A 15,459-nucleotide genomic window follows, 5' to 3' on the forward strand; every position below is an offset into this window, starting at 1 on the left:
GACAGTTTCCAGCATCTGGTCCCTCTGAGTCGAGATTGAAAACCTGGCTTTTTTTGTTTAATGCATTGTATTGTATTGCACAGTATTGGTGGAGTTTGGGGAAAGGGGTTCCCCGAGGGTCATCTAGTCTAGCCCGCAAGAGTAAGCCCGCTGCCCCCATAAGGGGATGGAAAGTGCCACCTTGGCGTTCATCAGCACCGTGCTCTAACCAATAGAGCTACCCTGGGAGATATAGATATGATTGCATATGTGTGTGTAGATATGCAGCTTGTTTAATGCATTTATATAACACCTTTATATTTCGAGGGAGGGTCGGGGGAGGTGGGGGGGGGAACATGGCTCTCCTCCTCCCCGTTTCATCCTTAATGACAACCCTGGGAGGTAGGCTAAGAGATGGGAACTGGCCCAGAGTGAGCTTCAGAGGGTGTCAGAAGGGACACCGAGGGTCATCTATTCTAGCCCAACCCCTTGCAGTGCAGGAATCTTTCATATGAAGAGTCTCCTGCTCTGCTTGACTCAGAAGATATGATCCATCCATGGTATTCTACAACCTCTTTGTGGCGTTGGCTGTTTTCAGTTGCAATAATCAGATAAGAAAATTGCTCATTTTTGCGCTTGGTGTACATGCACTTGTCTGATGCGTGGTTGCTTTGTAAAGTGTGTCTTATTTGGGCCTTGCATATATCTGTGGGTCCTTAATGTATTGCTTCCATCTTAGGATGCATACGATTGCAGCCTCGATACTTTTCTGCTGTCGTATATGAAATTTATATCTTGCTTTTTAGCCGAGATTAGCTCTCAGGGCTGCTTTTAGTTAAAATCTGTTGGAAGGTGTGATATGAGGGAAAAGGCAGAGAAGGGGGTATTGTATTCTTGTGGACCATGGCAGTTGGTGACATCATAGTCCAAGTCTCTAGAGAAAGGTGCAGCAAGAGGGTTAAAGGGACCACTGATGTTGAAGATGGCAACCCACAGAAGTATTTCTCCAATTCGGCTGCAGAGACTTTTGTCCTTGGCTATTGAAAATTGAGGGCAGGCGTACACCACACACTTGATCCACATGACTTTCCCCAAAGAATCCAGGGAACTGTAGCTTCCCCCTAATACATTCATAGCACCCATAAGAAGCTGGGCAAAGTTGTGGGTTTTAAGTGTGCAATGGGTGTGCTATCTTAATAAGTGGATAGTTTCTAGGCTTTCTCCTCCAGAGGCAGAAGTTGCTGTAAAACAGCTCCAGGAGTTGCTTGACTATTAAAGATGCTAGTCCACAGGATCAGACTGTCTACTGCAAAGGCTTCTCTTGGCCATGGCTGTTGCTATATTACTGTTGTGAATCACTCCACTTACTCCTTCCTCCCCGTGGTATGGGAAGCACCACCAGGTTCTCACTGCGATCACATGCATACACAGAAGTGTCCCAGTAAGTTGAGTGGAGCACACCACCTAGCATCTAGGGTTAGACTTCAGTCATAAATACACTTTGCAAGTAACTAACTAAATGTTGGAAGATTCAGGGCGGACAAAAGGAAATCCTTTTAATCCTGAAACTCGCTCCCTCAAAAAGTAGTGATGGCTTCCAACTTTAAAAGAGGTGGGCCATTGTGAGAATAGGGTGGTGGACTAGTGGCCTGATCTAGCATGCTCTTCTTATGTTCTTTGGTACTTCTAGTAGGCAGAAGATCCTAAGAACAATTTGGGCAGCTCCTGAGGTTATAATCCCTGAAAGAACATAGTGCACATGCTATCTCTTCAAAAGTACTAATGCTGTTCCTCCATTGTCCACACTACTTCACTTCAGCTGGCACAAAATTATCTTCTGCATAGCATATAGATCCAAAATGCAGGTATCTTAACTCTGGAGATACTCTCCCAAGTTTTGGTTCCTACTGAACTCAACTCACCATCCTGAATAAAGCAATTGTCTTGCCACTATATACAAGTTGAAAAGACTCCAAAGCAGTTGCAAAAGGGCAGCAAACAATTCCTTGCTTTATTGCTTGCAGTGAGTAAAAGCCATCTAAGAAGCTTCTGTATCATTTATTTGTTTAGGCAATTTATATACTGCATCATATGTTGGTGAAATCTGCAAACAGTTTGTGACATTCTAAAAATATATTAACAAATACAAAAAAGATAGTAGAAATTTAAATCATCATTTTGGAGCTGCACAGATAAAAATTGGATAAGATATCCTCTGAAACCAGGCATGTGTAAAGTCCATTTTGGGGGCCTAATCTGGCCTGCCAGTCGGTTTAATCCGGCCCCTGTGGCAGTTTATTTCCTGGAGTTAAATCCTAAAAAAAAACCCTCAACAACTGCAGTAAAATTACTGGGGTAAAATTATTTAAAAAAGCTCAACATCTTCAATTCTTTGATTGGCCCTCACAGCCCTTCACTTCATCAAATCTTGGCCCTCTTTGAAAAAAGTTTGGACACCACTGTACATTCTGATGATTGTACTGGCCACTAATGATTCTGTTTTAGTATCTTAACTGCTTGCCAGATGAAGAAAATTTAAAGTCTGAAAGGTGCTCTGCACATGTTCAAGAGCATTCAGTCCAAGGTGAGAGTTCTTGTAAAACAGGTTCACATTGGCTGTGGTTGAAATTCTACACAATGTGCATCTACCTAAAGCATAAGAGTCCTTCCAGAAAATTTGTGGTAACCCTTGTTGCTCATGTGTCATATGCAATATTAATGTAGTAAATTATTCTTCTAGCCCATGTTTGCATGAGAAGCGTGTGGTTTGAGAGATGGTAGTAACTTGGGGATGACCCTGGTATCACCTGCACCACGTCTACAAGGCAGCTCAACCTTTAGTACTCTGTTTTAATCAAGTTGCAATGGCTTATCTCATTTGTATGTTAACATTACAAATATGGATTACAATAATTTGCATTTATGCAGTGCATTTTAATTATAGGCAGTGCTCTTCATAGATTTTCACTGACAAGCTCTGGAAGGATTTCATCACTTGTTTGAACAAGGAAAATAATTCTAATTTTCTAGTTCTCTGGATTGCCTTGTATATTGGTAGGAATGATTAGGAATCACAGAAGTATGAAGATTCTGACCATCCTTCCTTCTGAGTTTGCTAAGCTAGTGTGCTAATGCCATGCTGTTGCCTCATGTTTTTTGTGTGAATGAGTTAGTTGTCTTAGTTACATGCTTACTGTGCTGCTATTTGTTGCAGTGACGGGGATATGCATAAAAGCAATATACGAACAATTTCCACTTAAGAATTCCAGGGACACCAATAGTCTTGCGTAGCAATGTTTTCCTTTGAGAAAAGAAAGCAACACACTTGGCCTCACTTCCCTCTGTAGCATGTCCCTCACGGCTATGAAACAATACTGAAAAGATGCCTATTATCTTCTGGGAGTTATTAAACATGCACTGATTTATTTATTTATTTAGTGTTTCCATGTTATCATTGTGGAGGGGCATTAAAACATGTGCCATGGGATTATTGTACTCTAGTTAACATGAACCTCCAATGTGGGTGGAGATTACAAATGTGGGTAATTGATGTGGCTTTTAGTGGACTAAAAAAAAAATCTTTTGTGTTTGCTGCTGCATGCCTTTGACGTCTCTGCATCCCCCCCCCCCCCCCGCCCTGGTCCTTGCGAACTGAATAAACCAGATCCCCTAATGCAGTGTTTCCCAACCTTTTTTGGGCAAAGGCACACTTGTTTGATGAAAAAAATCTCGAGGCACACCACCATTACAGCCCCGTGACGTCAGCGCGCAGCGTCACGCCGGGAGGGACGCACGAAAGTGTAACTTTCAATTTTTTTCCCTCCCCCTTGCCGGGGAACCTCCAAGCTTTGGGGGTGGGGGGGGAGGAGGCAGCAAAGCGAGGGACTGAGGGACTCCTCCAACGACAAGGGTTGGGGAAGAAGAGAAAGGGCTATTCCGCTCCAGTCACGGGAGGGGAATATGTACTGGCCCAACTGGTGTGCGGTCTTCGGAAAGCGGGGTGCGGGAAGGAAGCCTAGGCTCGGGGTCATAGAATCATAGAATCATAGAATCATAGAGTTGGAAGAGACCACAAGGGCCATCGAGTCCAACCCCCTGCCAAGCAGGAAACACCATCAGAGCACTCCTGACATATGGTTGTCAAGCCTCTGCTTAAAGACCTCCAAAGAAGGAGACTCCACCACACTCCTTGGCAGCAAATTCCACTGTCGAACAGCTCTTACTGTCAGGAAGTTCTTCCTAATGTTTAGGTGGAATCTTCTTTCTTGTAGTTTGGATCCATTGCTCCGTGTCCGCTTCTCTGGAGCAGCAGAAAACAACCTTTCTCCCTCCTCTATGTGACATCCTTTTATATATTTGAACATGGCTATCATATCACCCCTTAACCTCCTCTTCTCCAGGCTAAACATGCCCAGCTCCCTTAGCCGTTCCTCATAAGGCATCGTTTCCAGGCCTTTGATCATTTTGGTTGCCCTCCTCTGGACACGTTCCAGTTTGTCAGTGTCCTTCTTGAACTATGGTGCCCAGAACTGGACACAGTACTCCAGGTGAGGTCTGACCAGAGCAGAATACAGTGGCACTATTACTTCCCTTGATCTAGATGCTATACTCCTATTGATGCAGCCCAGAATTGCATTGGCTTTTTTAGCTGCCGCGTCACACTGTTGGCTCATGTCCACCGGGCGCAAGGTCCACCGACCTCGGCGGAGAAAGGCAACAACCGGAGCCGATGACCAGTGGCGTAGCGTGGGTTGTCAGCACCCGGGGCAAGGCAAGTAATTTGCGCCCCCTAACCCCTTACCATGGTCATTAATACTGACGGCTCTACTCTGGGGCAAACTTCGTGGTGACTACTGCCCTCCGTGGTGTTGTTTTTGCAATTAAAGGACCCCTGCCTCAAATAAAGCATCTTGGGGATTGGGGACTGGGATTTGCCAAGGGAGCTGGGAATTGCAGTTCAGTGGCGGGTCAGGGGGAGAGGGTCCCTTCCGCGCCTGGGTGCCGCGGGCCCCTTTGCGCCAAGACGCGCGTCTTTGGGCGTCGCGGCGCAGCCTTCTCGGTCTCCCTCCCCGGCCCGGCTAGCCCCGACGCGGCTTCTTTCTGGTACGGGGAGGGGGCTTCTTTCTGGCGCTGGGGCCAGTGCGTTGGCCGGCCTCCGGCGCGGGTGGGCGGGCCCTGTCGGGGCGGGTGGGCGGTCTTGGCGCGCAGGCACTAGAGCGCAGGTGGCTCCGGCTGGGCGCTTCATTCGCCGCCGGTGGCACGTTTGGCGGGCTGCGCGCGTCCACACAGCGACCCGAGCCTGGGCGGCATGGCGCTTGGTGCCGGAGCCTCCGCCCGCAGCGCCCCGTCGGGAGACCCGGCCGGAAGGAGCCTCGAGCCGGCTGTCGGACGCGGCTGAAGCAGCCAGGGCGGCATGGCAGGCGGCGGCGGCTCTTCGGCGACTCCGGAGGCAGCGAGCGCGCCCCCCCCCCCCAGAAGTTGCTCCCGGTGCTGCCGGCCCCCCCTGCACCCCCCACGCTACGCCACTGCTCCTCAGAGTCTTTTCCCGCCGCCCCCTCGCAAGACAGCCCTGAAGCCGAGCGCAGAGTGAGGGGCGGGGCCCGGCAGAGTCTCGCTGCCCCCCAACGCCTCTCGAGGCGGCATGAGGGGCGCCGCGTCAAGGGCGCCGGCGGGCGCAGCAGCAGCTCCTGTCAGGGCACGAGGCGGGCCCGGCGCCTCTCCCCCACCCACCCCGTCCGCCCACCCATATCCCGCTCAGGAGGGGCCGGTGGGCTGGCAAGTGCCTCACAGCAGCAGCACCAGAGAGGGAGAGAACTCCGCCTCCCGCTGCCGCCGCCTCTTCATCCCCAGCAGCAACTTCCCTGCCCGGCTCCCCGCCGCCGCCGCCGCCTCCTTCTCTCCCTGCTTTGCAGTAGCAGCCGCCGCCGCCGCGGCACACAAGGCAACATCTCGCGGAACACTAGTGTGCCGCGGAACACCGGTTGGGAAACACTGCCCTAATGTAGTACAAGTGCTTCAGCTAATGAATAGCTTAGTCAGAAAATCAGTTTCCCTTGATATCATTTAGAGGGCCTACATAGTACAAGAAATTGATTGGCTGTACAGATGCTAAATAAATTGATTGGCTTTGGCTGAGACAAAAAGTCATCGTAGGGCAGAACTGTTAAATTGCCTTGAAAGGAGAAAGTAATTGATTGTATTGTGTGTTAATGTTACGGTACTTACACTGCTTTCATCTATCCTAGACTCTGATCTATGTGTATGGGTGCAGGCCCCAACCCTATCCACTTGTGGGAGTAAGCTCCACTGAATACAACAGGGGCACTTCTGAATAAAACATACATAGAATTGATCTATAAAGCCACTGAGATTTCAGATTGAGTTCTGGAGGTTTATGGGGTTCATTTGAAGCATTTCTACCTGAAAAGATCAGTAGTGGCAGGCAGCCTTCCTTGAAAGGGCCTCTCCAGGGCAAAGCCAAATGCTTTTTTCTTATCTTATCAAATGTACTTTGACATGCAATTAAACCAAGATAAGCATCAAATATCAATCCACTGTATCTTAGAGTTGATGAGGAGGAGTGGGGACTATGGCAGAGAACTCGTCTCCTGAATTGAAGGGACCATAGCAAGCCTTCTCCTAATGCTAAAGTGATTCAGCATGCACAGAAAAATACTGTTTCTGAAGCATGCAGGACTTGGGCTATTTAGAATGACTATTAGTGTGGTACCATCATAACAACTCTGAGGAAACATTTGCATCCTCTCCTATAAAACAATGCTACATAGTTGAAATGGAATCTTGAACTTTGGGAAAGGCCAGTGAATAGTCAGTGAACTAAGGGGGGGATAGCCAGAAGGGAAGAATTGAGGCTAATGGTGGAGGCATGGGGTTTTTAGGGGTTTTTGAATTCTTTATGTACCGTATTTTGCGCCCCATAGGATGCACAGGCCCATAGGACGCACCTAGTGTTTTTTTTGGGGGGGGGGAGAATAAAGAAAAAAAAATTATTTCCCCCCCAGGTGCGGGGCTGGAAGAACCAGGTCAGGGAACAGCGGGAAGGCGCGCTCCGCCTCCCCGCTGTCCCCCGAGCTTGTGGGGCTGCCGATGGGGAGAAGTGCGCTGAGCCCGGGACTGCAGGCAGCTCTGCACAACCCTCGGAGCCGGCCTCCCGAGGGTTGCGCAGAGCTTCCTGAAGCCTGGAGAGCGAGAGGGGTCGGTGCGCACCGACCCTTCTCGCTCTCCAGGCTTCAGCGAAAGCCTGCATTCGCCCCATAGGACGCACACACATTTCCCCTTCATTTTTGGAGGGGGAAAAGTGCGTCCTATAGGGCGAAAAATACGGTAGTTTTTATGTAGTTTAGTTTTTATGCAGTTTTATGTAGTTTTATGTAGTTTTTCAATTTCATTGTCCTGCATGGGACAATGACAATAAAGATATCGTATCATATCGAAAAGTGCAGCAACAGGGAATCTCTGAAGAAACTGCATCATTCTTAAGGTCAGGAATGGCTGTATGCTGTTATGGGGAGGAGGGGCAAAGGAGTGCTAAGAAACCTGGTCAAGTGGCAAGTGAGTAAAGGAATGGGGCAAAGGAAGCAGGAGCCTGAAAAGCAGTGTTGAGAGATTGTTTGTAGTTATTGAGCTGAAGAAAAGGAGGACCAGAGCAGGGTCCCACAGACCCTGCCATATCATAGCATTGTAGAGTTGGAGGGGCAGATGACGCTCACCCATGCAATGCAGGAATCGTTTGCCCAACATGGGACTTGAACCCATGATGCTGAGATTAAGAGTCTTGTACTCAAGGAGTGGGGAAAGGCAATATCATGTTTAGAAATGCGTCAATAAATAGAAATTTTTTGAAAGATTGACAGAGAAACTGAGGGAAGTCAAAAATTGAAGCATGAGTGTAAAATAATTTGTTGACTGTATAAAACTTGTTTGGAAAATGAATAAAAATTATTTTTTTAAAAAAAGAGTCTTGTACTCTACCAAATGAACTATCTCAGACTTAAATCCCTCCTCCCTATAAATTTCAGAGAACCTTGGGACAGGTTAGGGGCTGCATGCTGGAAGAAGCAGTAGGAGAGTCGCCCTACTCCCTTTATGCAAAATTAAGAACACCTAGCCCCCCTTCCCCAATTGTGCAAATGAATTGTTGCTGGTGGTGACAAAAGCAAGGAAACGTTACCCAGAGAGCCAAACCAACATTTGTGGACTCCAGACTGGAGCTTTGCGTGTTTAGCAGGAAGCAAGAGACCTTGGAAGTCCACTAAGCCCAGGAGGCATACATAGGCTATGAGTGTCAGGGGTAGATGGGGAAATCTGAAAGGTAGGTAAATGTGATCACATGTTCACTGAGTGTTAGCATATCCAGAACTGAACATTTTTTTTAAGACAACCATGCATACATTTGCTGAAGGAGGTAGCAGATGCATATGTATGTTTGAGGGTTTGTTTCGCCCTCTTTAGTTGGAGAGCTGGAGCATGGTGAGTAGGAAATAACACTTGTGTTTTGCAAAAAAACCTTCTAAATCGTATTGGTGTGGCTGTTCTGATTGACTGGGTGTTTCAGAGGGACAGGCTTTTAAAAGAACAGCATTGGGGTGCTAGCAGTTGGGTACTTGCTATACAGTTATACCTCGGGTTGAATGCGCTTTGGGTTGAGCACTTTTGAGTTGCGCTCCGCGGCAACCTGGAAGTAACGGAGCACGTTACTTCTGGGTTTCGCCGCATGCGCAGACGCTCAAAATGACATCACACGCATGTGCGGAAGCATCGAAACGTGACACGCGTAGACGCACGCACACAGGTTACATTTGCTTCTAGATGTGAACGGGGCTCCGGAATGGATCCCGTTCGCATCTAGAGGTACCACTGTAAATTAAATACTGGAGTTCTATAATTTTAATTTCCCTACGGAGTGAAGTTTCCCTATGACGTCATTCGCAGAAGCAGCAAAAAGCGACGCACGCGCGCACAGACGTGCCGTCACTAGTTACGTTTGCTTCTGGATGCAAACGGGGCTCCAGAATAGATCCCGTTCGTATCCAGAGGTACCACTGTATTATAAACCAAACTACCGTATTTTTCGCTCTATAGGACGCACTTTTTCCCCTCCAAAAATTAAGGGGAAATGTGTGTGCGTCCTATAGAGCAAATGCAGGCTGCACGGCTAAGCCCAAAGCCAGAACAGGGAGACGGAGCGCTGTGGAACGCTCCATCTCACTCTTCTAGCTTGGGGTTAGCTGCACAAAGCCTTCACCCCGCTGCCCTGCAGAGGCTAGAAAGGCTGTCCCCGAAGCCAGAACAGCGAGACGGAGCGCTCCGTCTCGCTGTTCTAGCTTGAGGATGGCTGCGCAAAGCCTCCGCCTTCACCCCGCTGCCCTCCGGAGGTTCCAAAGGCTGTCCCGGAAGCCTCAAGCCTTTGGAGTGCAGCGGGAACTCGCGCTGCGCTCCAAAGGCTTTGGGTCAGTGAAAGGAACCCAAAGCCTTTGGAGCACAAGGCGAGGTCCCACTGCGCTCCAAAGGCTTCAGGGATCTTTGAGGCTGGCGGTGGGGGGCTTTGTGCTGCTCCCTGACCTGGTTTTGAGGCTGGCAGTGGGGCAAAGCAGCGCTTCCCCCCACTGCCAGCCCCACAAGCTGGGGGGCAGCAGGAAGGCGACGCGCCGCCTTTGCGCTGCTCCCCGACCTCTTTGAGGCTTTTCCCCAAGGAGGGAGAAGGGACTGACTGGCCATGTCAGTTCCTTCTCCCTCCTGGTCGAAAAGCCCGCAGGAGCCGTGCGCTCCTTAAAGGGTGTGTGGCTCCTGTGGGCTTTTGCGGGAGATGGGGGAATTCCATCACCTCCCGCAAAAGCAGGGAAAAGGTCTGGGAGGAGCGCACAGGCTGCACGCAGCCTGTCCGCTGCTCCCAGAGATGGGGGGGGGGGAGAGAATCATATTTCCCCCCTTGATTTCCCCCTCTGAAAACTAGGTGCGCCCTATGGTCAGTGGCGCCCTATGGATCGAAAAATACGGTAGGTTCCAGATGGAGAGGTAACATGCAGACTCCTTGTTAATGGTGTTGCATACTGCTGCCCGGGAGGTGTTGCATACTGCTACTCCTCCCATGTCAGGAGAGGAGTTGCTTGTGCTGCAAAACTCAGCAGGTAACTTCTAGTGCCTCTCAAATTATAAACCACACTGAGCAAACAAAATCAACCATAAGGCGAAAATGAAATTAAGGAGAAATGTGTTTCATTTGCCTAGGTCACAATGTGAACCTCTGAATTCTGCAGACTTTTCAGCAAGCTTATGTGCCAGTGTTGCTGGTGCCTGGTGGGCAACTGTGTTTTCATTGCACGTCAGATGTCTAATGACTGTGGGAAAATTACACAGGTTCCTATTTGCATTGGGGGTGGAGGAAGAGGCTAGCACTGGCTGAGCCAGCTGTTGGTGGCTCAAAGATCAGGAGGCTAGTGTATGGATAGCCTAAAGGCATTCTCATGTGGGGGCGGAACTTGTTTCTCAGCTAATGTACATAGTCTTGCTGTGTCAACAGAAACTTGACGATCGGGTCCCCCTTTAAGGTGGCAGCTACGCTATAAACCTCTTTTGAGTCTGGGATTTGTGTTAAGCAGGTTGTTGTCAAAGCACAAGGCAGAGTTTATAAAATCCTATGCGACTCTCAAGAGCAACTGTTTGCAGCACTTGCTACTGGGCTAAATGGTGAATAACTGGATATTCTTAGAAGGTAAGGTAGAAACCAAAGCAACTGCTTTCCTTTAGGAATACAAAAAAAAATCATTTTTTCCAAGTTCCATTAACTTTCATTTTTCAGGGCCAGGGGGGAGCAATGGGTGAATTTGTCAAGGTAAGATGCGAAAGAGGGAACACGGCATTTCCTTAGTAGCCTGGTAGGCTAGGCTTTTCTCTTCCCCTACCCTGATGGGCCATGTATGATGGGTGGAGCTGCTCACTTGTCAGTCACCTGACATTATAATGACACCGGACTACCTTTCTGCATCACTTTGAACTGGACTTCTGAGGATCAAGCTCCCCTCAAAGTGATATATTGCCCTATGATTTGCAAACACTATTGATCAGCTGCAAACACTGTTTTAACAAAGCCCTGCAGTTACCTTCCCTACATCTGATGTCGTACATGATGTCTGATATAGATCAGGTGGGTGTGGCCTGGTCAAAATGGTCTCATGGGCCAAATCGGGAGGACTGGTGGGCCTAATTAGGTTCCCCACCCCTCACTTAAACAGTTGGATAATACAGTGGTACCCCGGGTTACAGACACTTCAGGTTAGACTCTGCTAACCCAGAAATAGTGCCTCAGATTAAGAACTTTGCTTCAGGATGAGAACAGAAATCGCACGGCGGCTGCAGCGGGAGGCCCCATTAGCTAAAGTGTTACGTCAGGTTAAGAACAGTTTCAGGTTAAGAACGGACCTCCAGAATGAATTAAGTTCTTAACCCGAGGTACCACTGTATTTATTATGGTTTTGATATCAGGAGGTGTTGACATTTGAAGCAACGATCTATTCACAGAATAGACTATCAGTTCACAGTTAGAAAATCACCATCTTCTAAATTGAAGTACAGTAGTCCCTCACCTTACACAGCAGTTTTGTTCTAAGGCAGTGTTCAAAATTAGTCAGGTGCATTTTGCACCTGGCTTTGGACCACTTTTGACCAGGTGAAAATGCCTGAGCGCCAGGATGGTGCCTCACCTCCATTATCGGGAGGTGCATGCCTGGTGATCATTGGATCTGGACTGTTTTCACACACTAGTACCCCATTCTGTAGAATTCTATCAGTTATAGTTTATCTGCACAATTGGAATGAATTTCTGGAACCAAAATGCCTTTTCTGTGCAGCAGGAACAGTCACTTTTAAGAAAAGGAGATCAGAAAAAGCCAGTATATATGTGGACTGTCACTGGATCAAGTGACTTTTCTTTAAGTTCTCATAGTTCTTAACCTAGCTCAGGGTTGTCATATGAACTAGTCAGATGTTTAACTGATAATCAATCATAGTCAATTCATCATTTGCTAAATAAGACTTTAGAGCCAAAAACGGCAACTAGACATTCTGTTTTGGCAACTGTAACCTTGGTTTAAGAAGCCATTTGTCACCTAGATTATATATATAAGGGTTACATATATACATGAAAATAACATATATTCAAAACCTTGGTTTAAGAAGCCATTTGTCACCTAGATTATATATATAAGGGTTACATATATACATGAAAATAACATATATTCAAACCCTTGGAGCCACCCCATAGCTGAGACATAGCATCCCTGAGCCTTCCAGATCTAAAGAGCTAAACCCAAGTGAACCCAGAAGAAAAAGAACTTTTAAGTTCTCTGCCTTGTTTGGGATTTGAGTTGCGCAATTTCAACCATATATGGGTGAAATTGTGCCAGTAAATTGGGGGGTTTATAATACATAGATTTGTTTATAATGGAGCACCAGCAGCCTGCTGTAATTTAGCATTTCCCTTTTTCCCTCTTCCAAACCCTTCTTTATATGCCAGAGATAGCTTTGCTACAATGGGGTTTTGGAGCAAGCAGAAACAGCATGAATCTCTCTCGCTGCTTCTTCCTGCTTCAAAGCCCAGGTCAGCATCTCTAGAGTTCTGGGAGATTTCTTGTGTCATGCTCAGCAGGGGCCCTCACCCCAAGCAAGTTGGTAAGTGGATATAGCTACACGCAGCACCCATTTCAGAAGGAGTGTTGCTCATTTCAGGCCAAATGAAGTCATAATAATGAGAACTTTTGTCTTGGGATAGTAACTTGGCTTGCTAACCTACTACAATAGTTAGATTATTAATACAGTTTGTTTTGAGTAGAGTGTCTGGAAGCAGCATAACTTGTCCAGCCTGATACTTAAAATCTCTAACATAAAAAAAAATGCTATTAAATGTTGGCTGATAATGATAATACATTTTTTTTCAGGGCAAGATGCCCAGGATTTAGCAAATTCAGAATAAATATTTGCTTTGTGAACTTGTAAGGGCAGAATCTTATCAGCTGCTTACTGAGGGAAGATGGTACCTTTCTACGGCAGGTCTCCAAGTATATAACTATGATAATTGCCCTTCTTGTGTAATCTGTATTGACCTTCAAAAGCAAGCTGTTGTATTGGTAAGGATTAAATACAGTCCCACAGAACAAAGTGTGTTTTTTTTCTAAGGCACTTTCCCCATTAGCTATATATACTTGAGCATTTTGATTATAATGAGCAGTAGATGATTACTCATTTTAACCCCGGAAGTGAAGCCATATTGGTGTGAGAGAGAAGAAATGGGTTGGTTGCAAAAAGCTGTGTGCAAATTTCCCACATGGCTCTAAAACTTTGCTTGAGAGCAGTTTCTTTCTAGACTTGGATTGGGGGGGAAAGGGGATGGGGTCATGCTTGCAGGCCACAGGTAGTCCACTCATATTCCCAACATTGCATCTACTTTGTCTAATGAAGTATAATTGGTTTTAAAACTGTTTTTGAAGTTATATTCAAATTCAAAACTTTATTGCAGTCCAAAGACCCACAAAACAATTTCAAAACTAGATACAGTTAAAACGACCAGACAGACAGATGGAAGAAACCAAGGCAGTCATTTTGTTTTATCTAGGGCATAATGATCTTTGTTTCTTATAACCTCAGAAAGAAACTTTGCCACGGCCAGTGTAATACCATTTCACCTGTCTTCCAAAAGATATTTAATATGGGAGGCTTTGGATTTTCCTGGCAAATTTGCCAGTAAGAGTTTGATCAGTTGATCCCTTGCTTGCTCATATTGCCCACAATGCAGTAGGATATGCTTCAAGTTGTATTTTGAAATGGTTGTAACCCATCCTGGGATCTTAGGGTGAAGGGCGGTAATAAATTAAGATGAGGAGAAGGAGGATAATAGTGGTGGCACAGTTGAAATGGGTATAACCAAAATTACTTTGAGCTGCAAAATTATGAGGTGAACATTCCCCCCCCCCCCATCATGCCTAATTGCTCTCTGTTCTTGTCTTCTCTTCAAAGAAAGCCTGTCTACCTTTAAGAGTTAAGTATTTCCGGAAACTTATAGCTTGGTTTTTAGCAATTAATTAAATAAATGTTTGTGAGGACTCATTGTAGAGATGAGGCAGGAGTTGGTTAGAAAGATTTTTCCAGAGACCCTGGAAAGCTGCTACGAAAGTGGACACTATGGGCATGAAGTCTAACCTGGAATAAGTCTGCTTCCTATGTTCCTTCCATACTGAAATACAGCACAGAATATTCATTTTCAGTGTACCAGAAAATTTTCCTTGTGAGTTCAGGATAAACCAAATTCACTATCAAAGGATGCTCTGAAAGCCCAGTTGACTTTCAAGTGTTTTAACTTTCCTTTGCATGAGTATGCACAAAGCAGATGGCTGACTACAGCTGGAGACTGGGATAAATGGATTTTTAGCTTGCCCATATGTGATAATTCTAATGTTCAACTTTGTTACAGAACTTATGAGTGTCCAGACTAACAGTTTAGATATTCCTCTGTGATAATCTGATTTCAATACTAGAGCTAAGAAACCAGGATTTTAATTTGAGTGGTGCTATTATCCTGACTGCAGACATCTATGCTATGTAACTATTCCTGTTATCTTTTTATGTATACTGGGGCTCACCAAGATTAGGCTAAAAATCCAAATAAATCAATACAATTATGTTCTGTATTTGACATTAAATTATTTATAGATATATTTCTAAACCACTGTTCACCCCCAGCAAAGGCCCCATTAAAGCAAGATTTATTTCTGATAAACTTCCGCGATTGGCCCTTTACTCTAATTCACTTAATTTTGAATTAGGAGGCAAAAGTTTACCTTTATAATCAGAAAACCAAAATAGTTGTTTCAGCTTAGCAACGATGTGGTAAACATCAGTTGCTTGATTAAAATTGCTATTGCTCAGCAGAGCTCTATAAATTAATCTTCCTTCTTCTTTCTGGCAGGCACTGGGTTGTTGTTTTTTAAAAGCAGCTGCCTTGTACTCTAGAATTAAAATCTAGGGTTCCATAATGGGGCAGCAGCACTGGCCAGCAGGAAATGTAGAAGATCCAAGCTAGATAATTCACGTATGCAATTTAGCTAACTGAAATCACCTTGCTATTCACAATAACAAGGTAAGACCTTGTAACATAAGACCTTGTATCATATGGGCCTCCGGAAGGAAGATAGGAAGATTCACTGAAATTAAAATGAAAGGTTTGGTTGAAGCAGCAAGGTTATCTCTCCTCCATCATCTCCGTTTGGCATTAGGGAACTAAGCCAGGATTAAAAACCAACACTTTAGCTAGAATTTTACTAACTAAACAAATATAACGTTACTATAAACAGTTAGGAAGGCATATTAAGTTTGCTACGGCTGCTGGTGCTGCTTATTTCAATGTAAAAGGCCAGCACTCAGATAGGTTTCAAGGAATAAGACACATACTACTTCTTTTTTTAAAAGATA

General features: G+C 45.9%; 1 protein-coding gene across 1 annotated transcript in view; it reads left to right on the top strand.

The window, feature by feature from the left end:
• Window positions 1–15,459, top strand: part of RNF128 (ring finger protein 128) — a 42,036-nt gene that overhangs the window by 1,017 nt on the left and 25,560 nt on the right. The window lies entirely within an intron of this gene.

Source organism: Podarcis muralis, chromosome Z, assembly GCF_964188315.1.
Source record: "Podarcis muralis chromosome Z, rPodMur119.hap1.1, whole genome shotgun sequence".
Taxonomy (NCBI): Eukaryota; Metazoa; Chordata; class Lepidosauria; order Squamata; family Lacertidae; genus Podarcis; species Podarcis muralis.